This window comes from Adiantum capillus-veneris, chromosome 25 (genome assembly GCF_014529385.1).
Source record: "Adiantum capillus-veneris isolate H3 chromosome 25, ASM1452938v2, whole genome shotgun sequence".
NCBI classification, from domain to species: Eukaryota; Viridiplantae; Streptophyta; class Polypodiopsida; order Polypodiales; family Pteridaceae; genus Adiantum; species Adiantum capillus-veneris.
Window position 1 is genome coordinate 84311164 of NC_140955.1, and position 12412 is coordinate 84323575.

Here is a 12412-nt window from a genome sequence, read left to right on the forward strand (position 1 = left end):
TGCAGACAAAGAGACTTCTTTATCTCTCCTCTCAAGCACAAGTATGTAATCGTAGGGGCACCATGGTTTGATCACATGGCTGCCAATGTTACATTCCCTGAAAGAAAAATCTACTTTACGTTAAGGAAAAAGATATGTACATAGATGCTAAGGAGTTGGGTAACACCATACCCATTGTACATACGCAAGCTTTCAATAAGTCAATAAAGAGCTCTATTTCTGTGTACGTGATTTTTTTTAAATATTCCCAAAATGAACCTAATGCTTTAGCAAAAGAAAATATAAAAAATCACAAAGAATTAGAGTTATCCAATTTTCTGAAGGGATTTCAAGATGGTTTTATTGACGACGTCCCTTGCGAACTACCTCCTAAATGAGGCAATGATGACCATGCAATTAAACTTCTTCCAAGAAGTTCACCGCCTAATAAACCTCCCTGTAGAGTTTCTCAAGCTCAACAAGAGGAGATTAGGCAAGTGCATGAGTTGATTGAGAAGGGCATGGCTAGGCCTATCTCATCTCCATTTTGCTCACCCGTGTTATTAGTGCAAAAGAAAGACGGCACATATCGTATGTGTGTCCACTATAGAGCACTAAATAGGATCACTATCAAAAATAGGTTTCCCGGTCCATGGGTAGAAGACCTATTTGATAAGCTGCAAGGGTCGACCTACTTCAATAGGATTGACCTAAAAAGTGGTTACCATCAGTTGATCAAGACATTGTAAAGACCGCATTTCGCACTACGTTTGGTCTTTATGAATACATTGTCATGCCTTTTGGCTTGACCAATGCACCAACCACATTCAACCGCTTGATGGAGAAGCTATTCAGGCCTCGCCAAACCTTTACAGGAGTGTTCTTTGATGATATTATCATCTACTTTAATTCAATAGACGAACACAAGCAACACCTCCAGGTAATATTTCAAGTCTAATTACAAGAGAATAAACTTTACATTAACCGAAAGAAAAGTGAGTTTTTCTTACAAGAGATTCAATATTTAGATCACATTATCTCTCAAGATGGCATCCAAATGGATCCATCAAAGCTAGAGATAATAAAAGGATGGCTTTATCCAATGAATCTTCATGAACTAAGAAGCTTTAGGTATGTGTGCATACTATAGACGCTTCATAGAAAAGTTCTCACTAATAGCAAGAGCATTACATGACCTAACAAAGAAAACCGTTAGGTATACATGGTCTGCCAAGGAGAACAATGCTTTTGAAAAGCTTAAAGAAAAGCTTATCTCTCAACCTGTGCTTACATTGTCGGATCTCTCAAAGCCATTTGAGGTCCAATGTGACGCTTGTGGTGATCGCCTTAGAGCTGTTTTGGGCCAAGCAGGGCATGCCATAGCCTATGAAAGTCGAAGGCTCTACCCTGTTGAGCAAGCTCTAGGCATATATGAAAAGGAACTCCTCGCAGTTCTACATGTCTTAGACTCGTGGAAGCACTATTTACTGGAGACTCCCTTCATCCTGCAGAGGGATCACCAAAGCTTTAAGTACTTCATGACGCAGACCAAGCTCTCTGACAAAAAAATGAGGTGGGAAAATTTCCTTTCGCAATTTCATTTTCAAATTGCTCACTTTGTTGGCAAGCATAATCAAGTAGCCGATGCAGTCCCAAGACGGCCGAGAGTGAATGCGGTTTCCATAGCAACTCACAATGATCTATCTTCTATGATAGATGAATATGCTATTGATCCCAATTTTAGATATGTGATTTCAGTCCTTGCATTATGGAAGAAAGAGGAACCATTCACTTTACAAGATGGTTATCTTCTCTATGGCAATAGACTATGCATTACTAACTCACTACGTGAGAAAGTAATGTATGAATCTCATGCTCCTCCTTATGAGGGGCATAGAGGGATTCAGTCTACCCTAAAAGGGATTGAAACATATTTCTATTGGCCTACCATGAAAGCAAACATACAAGAGTATGTTTTTTATGTGTGGTATGCCAAAAGATGAAGTTTGATAGAGGGAAGCAACCTGGATTGCTTCAAACTTTGTTAATCCCTAATTCACCATGGGAGAGCATATCCATGGACTTTATCTTTGGATTTCCTAAGTCTATCCATGGGAATATGGGAATATGGATGATAGTAGACAGGTTCAGCAAACAAGCTCATTTTATACTTGTCAAAAAGACTATCAAATCCTATCAAATGGCAACCCCCTTAATATCATAAATCTTCAAGTACCATGGCTTGCCAATGTCCATAGTGTCGGATAGAGATCCTAGAATGACCAGTAATTTCTGGAAGGGTCTCATTGAGAATTTAGGGACAAGGCTAAACTTCTCTTCGGCCTATCACCCGCAAACGGATGGCCAAAGTGAAATAGCTAACCTAATAATTCTTGATATACTAAAATCCTACATAATGGAAGTAGATCAAAGGTCCCAATGGGAGAAGTACTTACCCTTAGTGGAATATGCCTACAATAACATTGTACATAATTCCATGGGGAAAGCACCTTCCGAGGTAATTGAGGGAAGATCCAAAAGTCCCCTGCTACTTAAAGTACACAAGAAGATCTTCGTTGCAGATGAGTATAGCCAAGACCTACAAGAATCTTTCCAAAAGCTTAAGGATGCTATCTCTATCTCACAGCAAAGGCAAAAGGTTACTGCTGATAAGCACAGAAGAGCCCAAAACTTTAAAGAAAATGATTGGGTCTTGCTTAAATTTCCCAAGGCTCGATTAAGGCACACCACGGGCAAGAATCCTACGGGACACCAAAAGTACTATGCTAAGTTAGCAAAAAGGTACTATGGTCCCTTCCAGATTCTTTGACCAATGAGATGGCCTATCAACTCAAGTTGCCCAGACATTGGCTCATACACAATGCTTTCCATGTGAGCCTACTAAAGCCTTACAAAGGAGAGCCACCTCAAGAACCAACTATTGAAGACCCACCGGAGATCGAGGACCAAGAAGAGGTGCTGCAGCCCGAGTCTATTCCTCGACATGAAGACAAGGTATTAAGAGGTGGTAAGACTATCCGATGGTATCTTATTAAGTTTAAGAATTATCCTTTTGAAGATGCTAGATGAATGCAAGGCATACAATTAAAGGATAACCTAAACCTTGTCAATGCTTCCCTAGAGTAAGCAAATGTACAAATGTTTAAAATGAGCAAATTTTTTGTCTTATAAGCCTCTCTTTTCCTTTATTGTGCACAAATGTTAAGTAGTATGTATGCTTAGAATCAAGTTTGTGGAGACTACATCTTCCAAACACCAAGTAGATCTTGTCACTCTACTATGGCAGATTGATAGGACTAATACGTAGACATGCTTGCGGTAGCCTTAGGCTCTCAAGTGCCAAATATATTAGTCATCCATTCTGGAACGATGTCGTAGGGTAAGATAGGGATCCTCTACCCGCTAGAAAAAGGACTAATGAATAGGCTTTATCTTCTCTACCCCAGAGTCGAGGACGACTATGATTTCAAGAGAGAGACAATGTCATAATAACTAATATCCAATTCTGATTTTCTCATGTTAAACTGATCATTTAATATGGGGAAGTACCAGGGGAGAAAAAGCTAGATTATTGGTAAGGCTAGCATATTGGTTCCAGTAGAGATCCAAAGGAGGGAAGATAGGGATCCAAAGGGGGACCATCTGCAGAAGAGAAAGTGCAAGCAATGGGCTTCAAAGACCTAAGATTCAGCCCATTAAGACTTCCAAAATGCTAAGGCTCCAAAAATTCAAAGGTTGTCCAATGGTCAATGCTTAGGAAAATTGGATGCTTGACAGTGTCCAAAATGCTAAGGCTCCAAAAATTCAAAGGTTAAGTCCAATGGTCAATGCTTAGGAAAATTGGATGCTTGATAGTGTGCAAGCTCCTAAAGAGGAGGGGGCGAGCCCTTTTAGTAGGGGATGAGAGAGAAACACACATACACACACACACACACACACACACATACACTCATGCAAGCCCATTTACACAAAGGGCATAGTGAACACATGTCAGCTCCCTAGCCCAATTGCCCACAAGGTGCATTTAAATCCTATTGGATGGTCATAGAGGTGGACCAATGAGAATTAGGCTAGAGTAAATCTAGTTTAATTCATTTAAAAACACTTAATAAAAGAACCAATAAGAATTAAGCTCTCTAGAAGAATGGACAGTCCCCCAAGGGGTCCAATGAGCATTCAACAGCCCAATGGCTTGCCTGCTTCCTATTGGTCAGAAGACAAAGGGGTCCAATGAGAGTTTAATTGCATTATTTAATTACCTAAAGCTCTCACAAAAGGGGAAATGGGGACACATGTCACAAGGCTATCACTTATGCTTCTCAATTATGAATGGCTAAGCTATGCAGGGTCCAATGGGGTGCCTTTAAGAGTAAATTGCAAGAGCGGTCGACCAAGAGAGAGACGGGGCTGATTTTGGCAAGGCATTATCACACACACACTTGCACGATCTCATGTGTGAAGCAAGAAGGCTCTCTCTCTCATTCTCAAGCTTTAATGATGGAAAGATCATCATCTACTCCAAGCTTGTGAGAAGGGAGGCCTACACCAACAACTCTTGGCTTTGTGATGCAAATCCAACCAAGAGCCAAGCTTCAATGCATGCTCATCTCCTCTACCATGCTAATTACTAAGCTATGCTAAGCTATTATGAGTGATTATGTGAGGAGATATACTTCTTTCTGATAAGACTACTCCCTTTTCCTCTCAATCTACTCTCATACCCTGCTAGCTCTCACCATCTTCGAAGGTGTGTGAGGTCTTGGGTCTGAGACCATGAGGGAATTGATGTTGTGTTTTATAAGTGTGTGCATGGTGCTTGAAGCTTCCATCTTCATTGCACCGGCAAGTTATTGAAGGAACACAAAGTAGGAACCTATAATACAAAGGCTTTAGGACGGGGGACTGCTCCATGTAAATCCAGTCTGCAACTGTTGTCAATTGCTTAATTTCTCTCTCTTTTGATGTATTGTTCATGCCTATCTAGCTAGGTGTTACGCTTTTTGTTGCTCTCTCCATCCAAGAACTCTTGCTATGCTCATTAGGAATCTATTCTAATGAAATGCTCACTATTCTATACTATTTTTTGCTACACACAAGTTACTAGGCCATTAAATGTTACAAGATTTGTGTTGTTGCAATTGATAACTTGTTAGGGTTGCTTCCTCACACACACACACACACACATAATTGGACCAACATCAAAGCTGTGCATGTTGATTTCGTCTACTATATGCGGTGGTTTTCATGTATTTCAGGGTCGCCCCACTTTCAGCTCTATCAGCCCTCCCTTTCCTAGAGGGTTTTTTGAGAAAAAAAAATTTATGTACTCCAATTGAAATGTCTTTTTTTGTTTCCCTACATTTATGTTCAAGTCTCCCTCCTTCCTAGAGGGTTGCCAAAGAAAAAAATATAGTTGTGCATCCTCGAGCGTGGTTTACAATTGTGCATTTTGATGATTGTTCATTACTGTGCCAACTGATTGTATTGATGTGCTTTGATGTGCCGGTTTTAGCATATGCTCTATGATGTCACATGCTAATGGTGCACAAGATTTCACATGATGCTCAAGAGCAAGTATTGGTATTACCAATCAATGACTAGAAACTCCTATGGGGAATGCTTCATTGTGCAATAATTGGCATTTGAGGTGTTGTTGAGCTCCCACTCTCGAGGGGTGTATCTTACAAAGTCCTCTATATCACATCAAACCAAAGCCTAATAAAAACCCCCCTTCACACATTTTGTGGATTGGAATAAAACTAGCCCTCTTTCTTCATAAACTTCTAGCTTTTTTTGAAAATTGACTTAAAATGCCCCTCTTGTAAGTATAAATCTACAATTGATATAAACTATAATATACCCTCCAATCAAGTACACATGATACTACATACCTTCAGGGTTCACCCCCTTGACTCCCACTCAATTATGATATTTGAGGTGCACTAAATTATGATCCAATGGATGGTGCGATACTTCTAGACTATTCCACAAATCGTTATGGATGAGAGTGCATACAAAAAAATCATTAGGTAAACTTACAACCTTCATTGCCATTCTAGTGTTATATTCCAACCGATTGATACCATTGTTGATCATCATCCTTAAAAAATTAATATGTGGCTTTGTCCTCGTCCACGTAGTGGTCCTTGTGCTTAGCTACACATAAATCATCTCATCTTGGTGATCCATTATGTAACTTGAGTGACTCTTTTCCATTTTCATATACATATATATGCATAAAAGAGGCCCTTATCCTTGATAAACACAAGTGCCACAAATCTAACCTTGGAAGTTTGGTTATGTGCACTATCGCCAAAGTTGAAACTATCAAATTTTGGAAATGATTCACTTTTTACTGCATCTACTTATTTTTGCCTTTGCATGAGATATACAAATATTCCTTGATCATGTAAACATTGTAATGGTTTAATATGATTTTTCTACAAAGTTAGTGCTTCTTGAACACGAGTAGGGGAACAGAGGGAGCTTTCAAAGGAGCTTTTTATGGAAAATGGACCGGCTGGCAAATTTATTGAAAAATCTCTCTCTATGAAGTTTGTCCTGGATTCCCTAATCTTATGCAAAAAGCTACCTTTGCAAAATGCTAGTTGATGTTGCAGGCCGTCACCCAAAATTGTGCTGCCACATTAGAAGACACCACTATAGAGTGATGGTTGGGTTGTTGGAGGTCTTAACAATGTGCTTGCACACAAGCTACATTACATATGAAGACAAGTGTATAAGTCTCACACGCAAGAACATTATATGACTCCCGATTCCACAAAATAAACAATAGATTCTTCATCTTGTAATACAATAGAAAATATGAGCATCAAAGTAAATGGTATTGTACATAACTTCTCTAATGCAACATTTGGTCCATTGTACAGTTTATCCAAAGACAATGCATGTTTTCATGTTTCAATTATTGAAGAATTCAATGCACGTGGCAGGAGAGGGGTAGAGATGTACTTAACAATTCAAGAGAGAAAATCACACCTCAATTGGCATGTTACAGCAGGTGTGAGTGTCAGCAAGACCATTAAAGCTTCTTTTGCAATCGTTCTTTTTAAGCAATTTCTCTAATATCAATTCTAGAAAATGACCTAGGTTAAGGTCATGTAACACTGCTTTGTTACCATATACATGTGGTAGTGATGTGTGTGAACACGCTAGGACCGTCGGGGCATTTTTTCCCTCTTTAGGAGATTTTCCCCCCATGCATTGTATATACACCCATCACTCTAGGGCTATCTATCTTTCCATTGCACACTAAGTAATACACTCTCTATTGTGTGCCTTGAGATTCCTTCGTCTTCTCCAAGCTGTGTGCATTTCTCTGCAACCCTAATTCCAACAATTGGTACCAGAGCAGGTTACGTCCTCTTGCGCTTAGTCACCAGCTGCTCCAGCACAGTCCTGCTCACTTTCTCCGATTACAGTGAGGTTTGGCGAGCGTTCGCAGGTCAACAAATACTTCGGGGGAGCTCTAGATCTTGGTCTGCTCATATTTTTTATTTGGGCTCATTTCAACCTTTGTTTCCACTACAGGCAGTACTGCACAGGTAATTTTGTCATTTTGTGCAAAATTTCTGTCAATGTTGTTTTCTGCATAACATGTGCCTTATAGTCTTTTACAGTTTGTGCTATATAGCACGTGTTGTTCCCGTTCCGTTTCTCCTACTTTCGGGAAGTTTTCACATCAGGTGCAGCATTTACCATGGCTGACAACAACAACACAGATGTGTTCAAGATGTTTGCTACTGAGGAGAGGTTGGATGGGGACAATTACCCTATGTGGGCTTATATGATGCAACATGTTCTTGTGTCAAAGGGCGTCTGGAACATTGTGCAGGGCATTGATGTACATCCTGGTTCTGAGGATGTAGACAATGTTGAGGATGTTGCAGGTCTTGCTGCAAGGATTGCTGCTGTTAGAGTTGTTTTGCCTACGGCAGAACAAGCTCGTTGGGATGTTAAGGATGCGCACGCTCATGCATTGATTGCGTTGTCTGTGAAGCATACCATTGTTCCTCACATCCGTTCATCAAAATTTGCAAAACAGGCTTGGGATATTTTGGTTGGTCTTTATGCAAGTCGTAATGAGGCTAAAATTGCTTTGCTGCGTAAAGAGTTGGAGTCAAAGATTATGCATGAGGAAGATGATATGGACACTTTCCTTGCTAGTGTCAAGGATATCAATGAGCAACTTATTTCTACAGGAGAAGTCATTTCAGACAGTTCCCTCGTGCAGACTGTTCTTGATCCCTTACCAGATTCTTACCAGACTTTTGCTAGTACTTGGAGACTTATGACCCAAGGAAATCTAGAAGTTGTCAAGCTTGATGCATTATGCACATTGCTGTTGCAAGAGTCACTTTCCAGGAAAAACAGAAATAGACAGCGTGCAATTGAACAGGCTTTTATTGCTTCTCAAAGAAAGGGTGGTAACAGCAATGCAGCCACTTCTTATGGTTCTGCTGCGAGTGGCAAAACTTCTCTTCCTAATGCTTCTGCTGGCAACACTTCGTCGGGCAATTCTGGTGACAAGGGCAAAAAGAAGATGCGTTGCCATTACTATAAAGCTAATGATCACTTGATTAAGTCGTGTCCTAAGTTGAAGGCCAAAGAGGCTAAGAAGAAAGAGGGTGGTTCCACTGCAAATGCTAGTTCCACTATGCATCTGTGAAAGGATACTATAATGCTGATGTTGATGCAGAATGGTCTTTTAGCGCAGAGTGCACTTACAATCCTGATGTCCATGATGCATGCTTGTCATTTGCTGCAGATTCACATGTGTGGTATTTCGACAGTGGTGCTGCAAAGCACATTACCTCTCATCATGAATTGTTTACCTCTCTCGAATCTGTCCCTCATGGGAATTCAGTCACTTGTGCCAACAATGCCTCTTATCCGGTTCAGGGAGTTGGAAGATTGTGCTTACTGCTACAAATGGAGATTCCTTCACACTTGTTGATGCACTTTATGTACCTGGGATCAAGAAGAATCTCTTGTTTGTATCCGCACTTGCTAGACTTGGACTTGTAGTCAAATTTGTGGATGACAGATGTACAGTTCATGATCTTAGTTTTGGTGTGATGAAATTGTTGCATCTGGCCTTTTGTGCCGCAAGCTGTATAAGCTCACTTTGTATGACATGTGAGGACAAAATTTCGCAAATGCTGTTGCAGATTCAAGGGCTATTTCAGATGCAAAACTTTGGCATGTACGTTTTGGTCATCTGAATTTTGCTAGTTTGCTGAGTTTGTAGAAATCTGATATGGTTGCCTCTTTGCCGCCTCTTGAAGCACCTATCAAACATGTTTGTGAAGGCTGTATTTTGGGTAAGATGCAGCGTTCTAAGTTTCCAAAGGATGGTTCAGTTCGGGCAACATGCAGGTCGCAGCTTGTGCATAGTGATGTCTGTGGGCCCATGCAAACTCCGTCCTTGGGAAATTACATTTATTTCATGACTTTCATTGATGATTACTCCAGGCATGCATGGGTATTTCCGCTTAAAGAAAAGTCCGAAGTTTTTATGTGCTTCAAACAACTTCTGGCTATGGCTGAAAATGTCTCGAAATGTACTATGGGCACCCTCCGTTCCGATCGAGGGGGGGAGTATATGTCTCATGAATTTAATGCATTTCTGGCTGGTCGTGGGATAAAACACCAATGTACAGTGCCTTATATACCTCAGCAAAATGATGTTGCTGAGAGGAAAAATAGGTCACTGACGGAAATGGCACGATGTATGGTCAAAATTCAGGCTTTTCCGCATTCTTTTTGGCTTGAAACTTATGTACTTAACAGGTGTCCTACGAAAGCTTTACAATCTATTACTCCATATGAAGCATAGCATGATAGAAAGCCTTCTATTGAGCACATGCGTGTTTTTGGTTGTTTGGCATATGCTTTGGTGCCACAAACACAGCGCAAAAAATTGGATGATAAGGCTGTCAAATGTATTTTTGTTGGTTATAGTGCTGAAAACAAAGGTTACAGGTTGTATCATCTGCAAACAAAACGTATTCTGGTCTCACAGAATGTAGTGTTTGTGAAAGATTCTGTTCAGCCCTTGCTGTCATGTACTAGAGACAGTAATGTAAGCTCACAGGACATTTATGACACTTTGTTTCCTCTTTTCAGTGGTGGAAATACGAATGTAAGTTCCAATGAGGCAAATGTATAGCCTATGGGGGTTTTTGAAAATGTTATAGATCAGCCTAGTACTGATGCAGATGTACATGATGTACTTGATGAGGAAAGGCCTGAAAATGAGCAGGCTGGAGGTATGCCAAAATGGCTGGTGCACACTGTGCGTGACAGTAAATTGGATGCACCTTTGTCTAGTCGTACTCGTTCAGGATCTCGCCATACATCTTATGCATCATATTGTTATGCTTTCGTTGTGTCTAGCTTTCATGATGTTGAGGAGCCTCTGTCTTTTGATGAAGCACAGAATTCAGAAAATTGGATGGCTGCCATGCAATCAGAATATGATGCACTTATAGAAAATGACACATGGACTTTATGTGATTTGCCTCCTGGAAAAAGGCCATTGGTATGAAGCGGGTTTACAAGTTGAAACACAAGCCGGATCGTGAGATTGATCGCCATAAGTCTCGACTTATTGCAAAGGGTTATGCACAACAAAAAGACATAGATTATGAAGAGACTTTTTCTCCCACTTGTCATATGACTACTTTTCGTTTTCTATGTGCATTGGCAGCTCATTTTGGTTGGGATGTACATCAATCAGACATTGTTACTGCTTTCTTGAATGGTGACATATTTGAAGAAGTTTATGTAACGCAGCCTTGTGGTTTTGTCATAAAAGGACAAGAGGACAAAGTGTGCAAATGTAAGAAGGCTTTGTATGGGTTGAAGCAATCTCCTCGTGCTTGGTATGAGAAAGCTGACACTCATTTGGTTAAACGAGGCTTTCGTAACAGACCAACAGAAAGCACATTGTATGTAAAGCGTGAGGGTGATGTACTTCTCATTGTGGTTCTTTATATTGATGATTTGTTGATCACTGGACCAAATGAGAGACATATTGCTGAATTTAAGGCTGATTTGAATGCTACTTTCAAGATGAAATATTTGGGGTTGTTGCATCATTACTTGGGTATACAGTTTAAGCAGTGTGATGGTGGTATTGCCTTGTGTCAGAAAAGTTACATAGAGACATTACTATGTAAGTTTGGACTTGAGGATTGCAAACCTACTGCCACTCCAATGGAAACGGGTTTGAAGTTGAGTCTACATGATGCTGGCGATCCTGTTGATGTCACTCTTTACCAAACTGCTGTTGGCTGCCTCATTTATGTGTGCAACACGAGGCTGGATATTCAGTTTGCAGTCTCATAGGTCTGCAGATTTATGCATAGCCCAGGGTCTAAGCATTGGCAGTCTATCAAGAGGATTTTCCGCTACCTTAGTGTCACTTTACATCTTGGCTTGTTTTATCCCAAGGGGGGATCATTGCCGCCAGACTTACATGCTTTTTCGAACTCAGATTGGGCTGGTTGTTTTGACACGCGAGTGTCCACAAGTGGTTTTTGTTTCATGCTTGGCAGTTCATGTATATCATGGTTGAGCAAGAAGCAACCTACTGTGGCCACTTCGAGTTGTGAGGCTGAGTACAGGGCAGTCTTCACAGCTACGGTTGAGTGTGTATGGCTCAGACGCCTTATGGCTGATTTGGGTGTTGGACAGGACACTGCCAACACTATCTACACTGACAGTCAGAGCGCATTGGCAATTGCGTGGAACCCAGTTTTTCATGCTCGCACAAAGCACATTAAGGTGCATTACCACTATGTCAGGGAGAGATCAGCTTGGCTTATGTACCAACAAAGGACAACCTTGCAGATCTTTTCACAAAGGCATTGTCTCATGAGAAGCTTGAAGCTTTTTGCAAAGCTTTGGGCTTACTCCTCTTTGTGGATTGATCATGTCCTTAGGGCATGGCACTTCCCTTTACTCATGTGCCAGCTCTCGTTCACCGCATCACTCCAGGGGGGATTTGTTACCATATACATGTGGTAGTGATGTGTGTGAACACACTAGGACCACCGGGGCATTTTTTCCCTCTTTAGGAGGTTTTTTCCCCCATGCATTGTATATACGCCCATCACTCTAGGGCTATCTATCTTTCCATTGCACACTAAGTAATACACTCTCTATTGTGTGCCTTGAGCTTCCTTTGTCTTCTCCAAGCTGTGTGTGTTTCTCTGCAACCCTAATTCTAGCATGCATTACTGCTATCCAGCTAGAGTAGCCAATTACTATTCTGCAATGTTTTACTCATTAAGGTTAATAACAGGTCAAAGGCATGAAACAGCAGCGATCTAAGGGTGGGTGCCGTGCAGCTTGAGAGCAGATAGACTGAGAGAGTAGGAGAGAA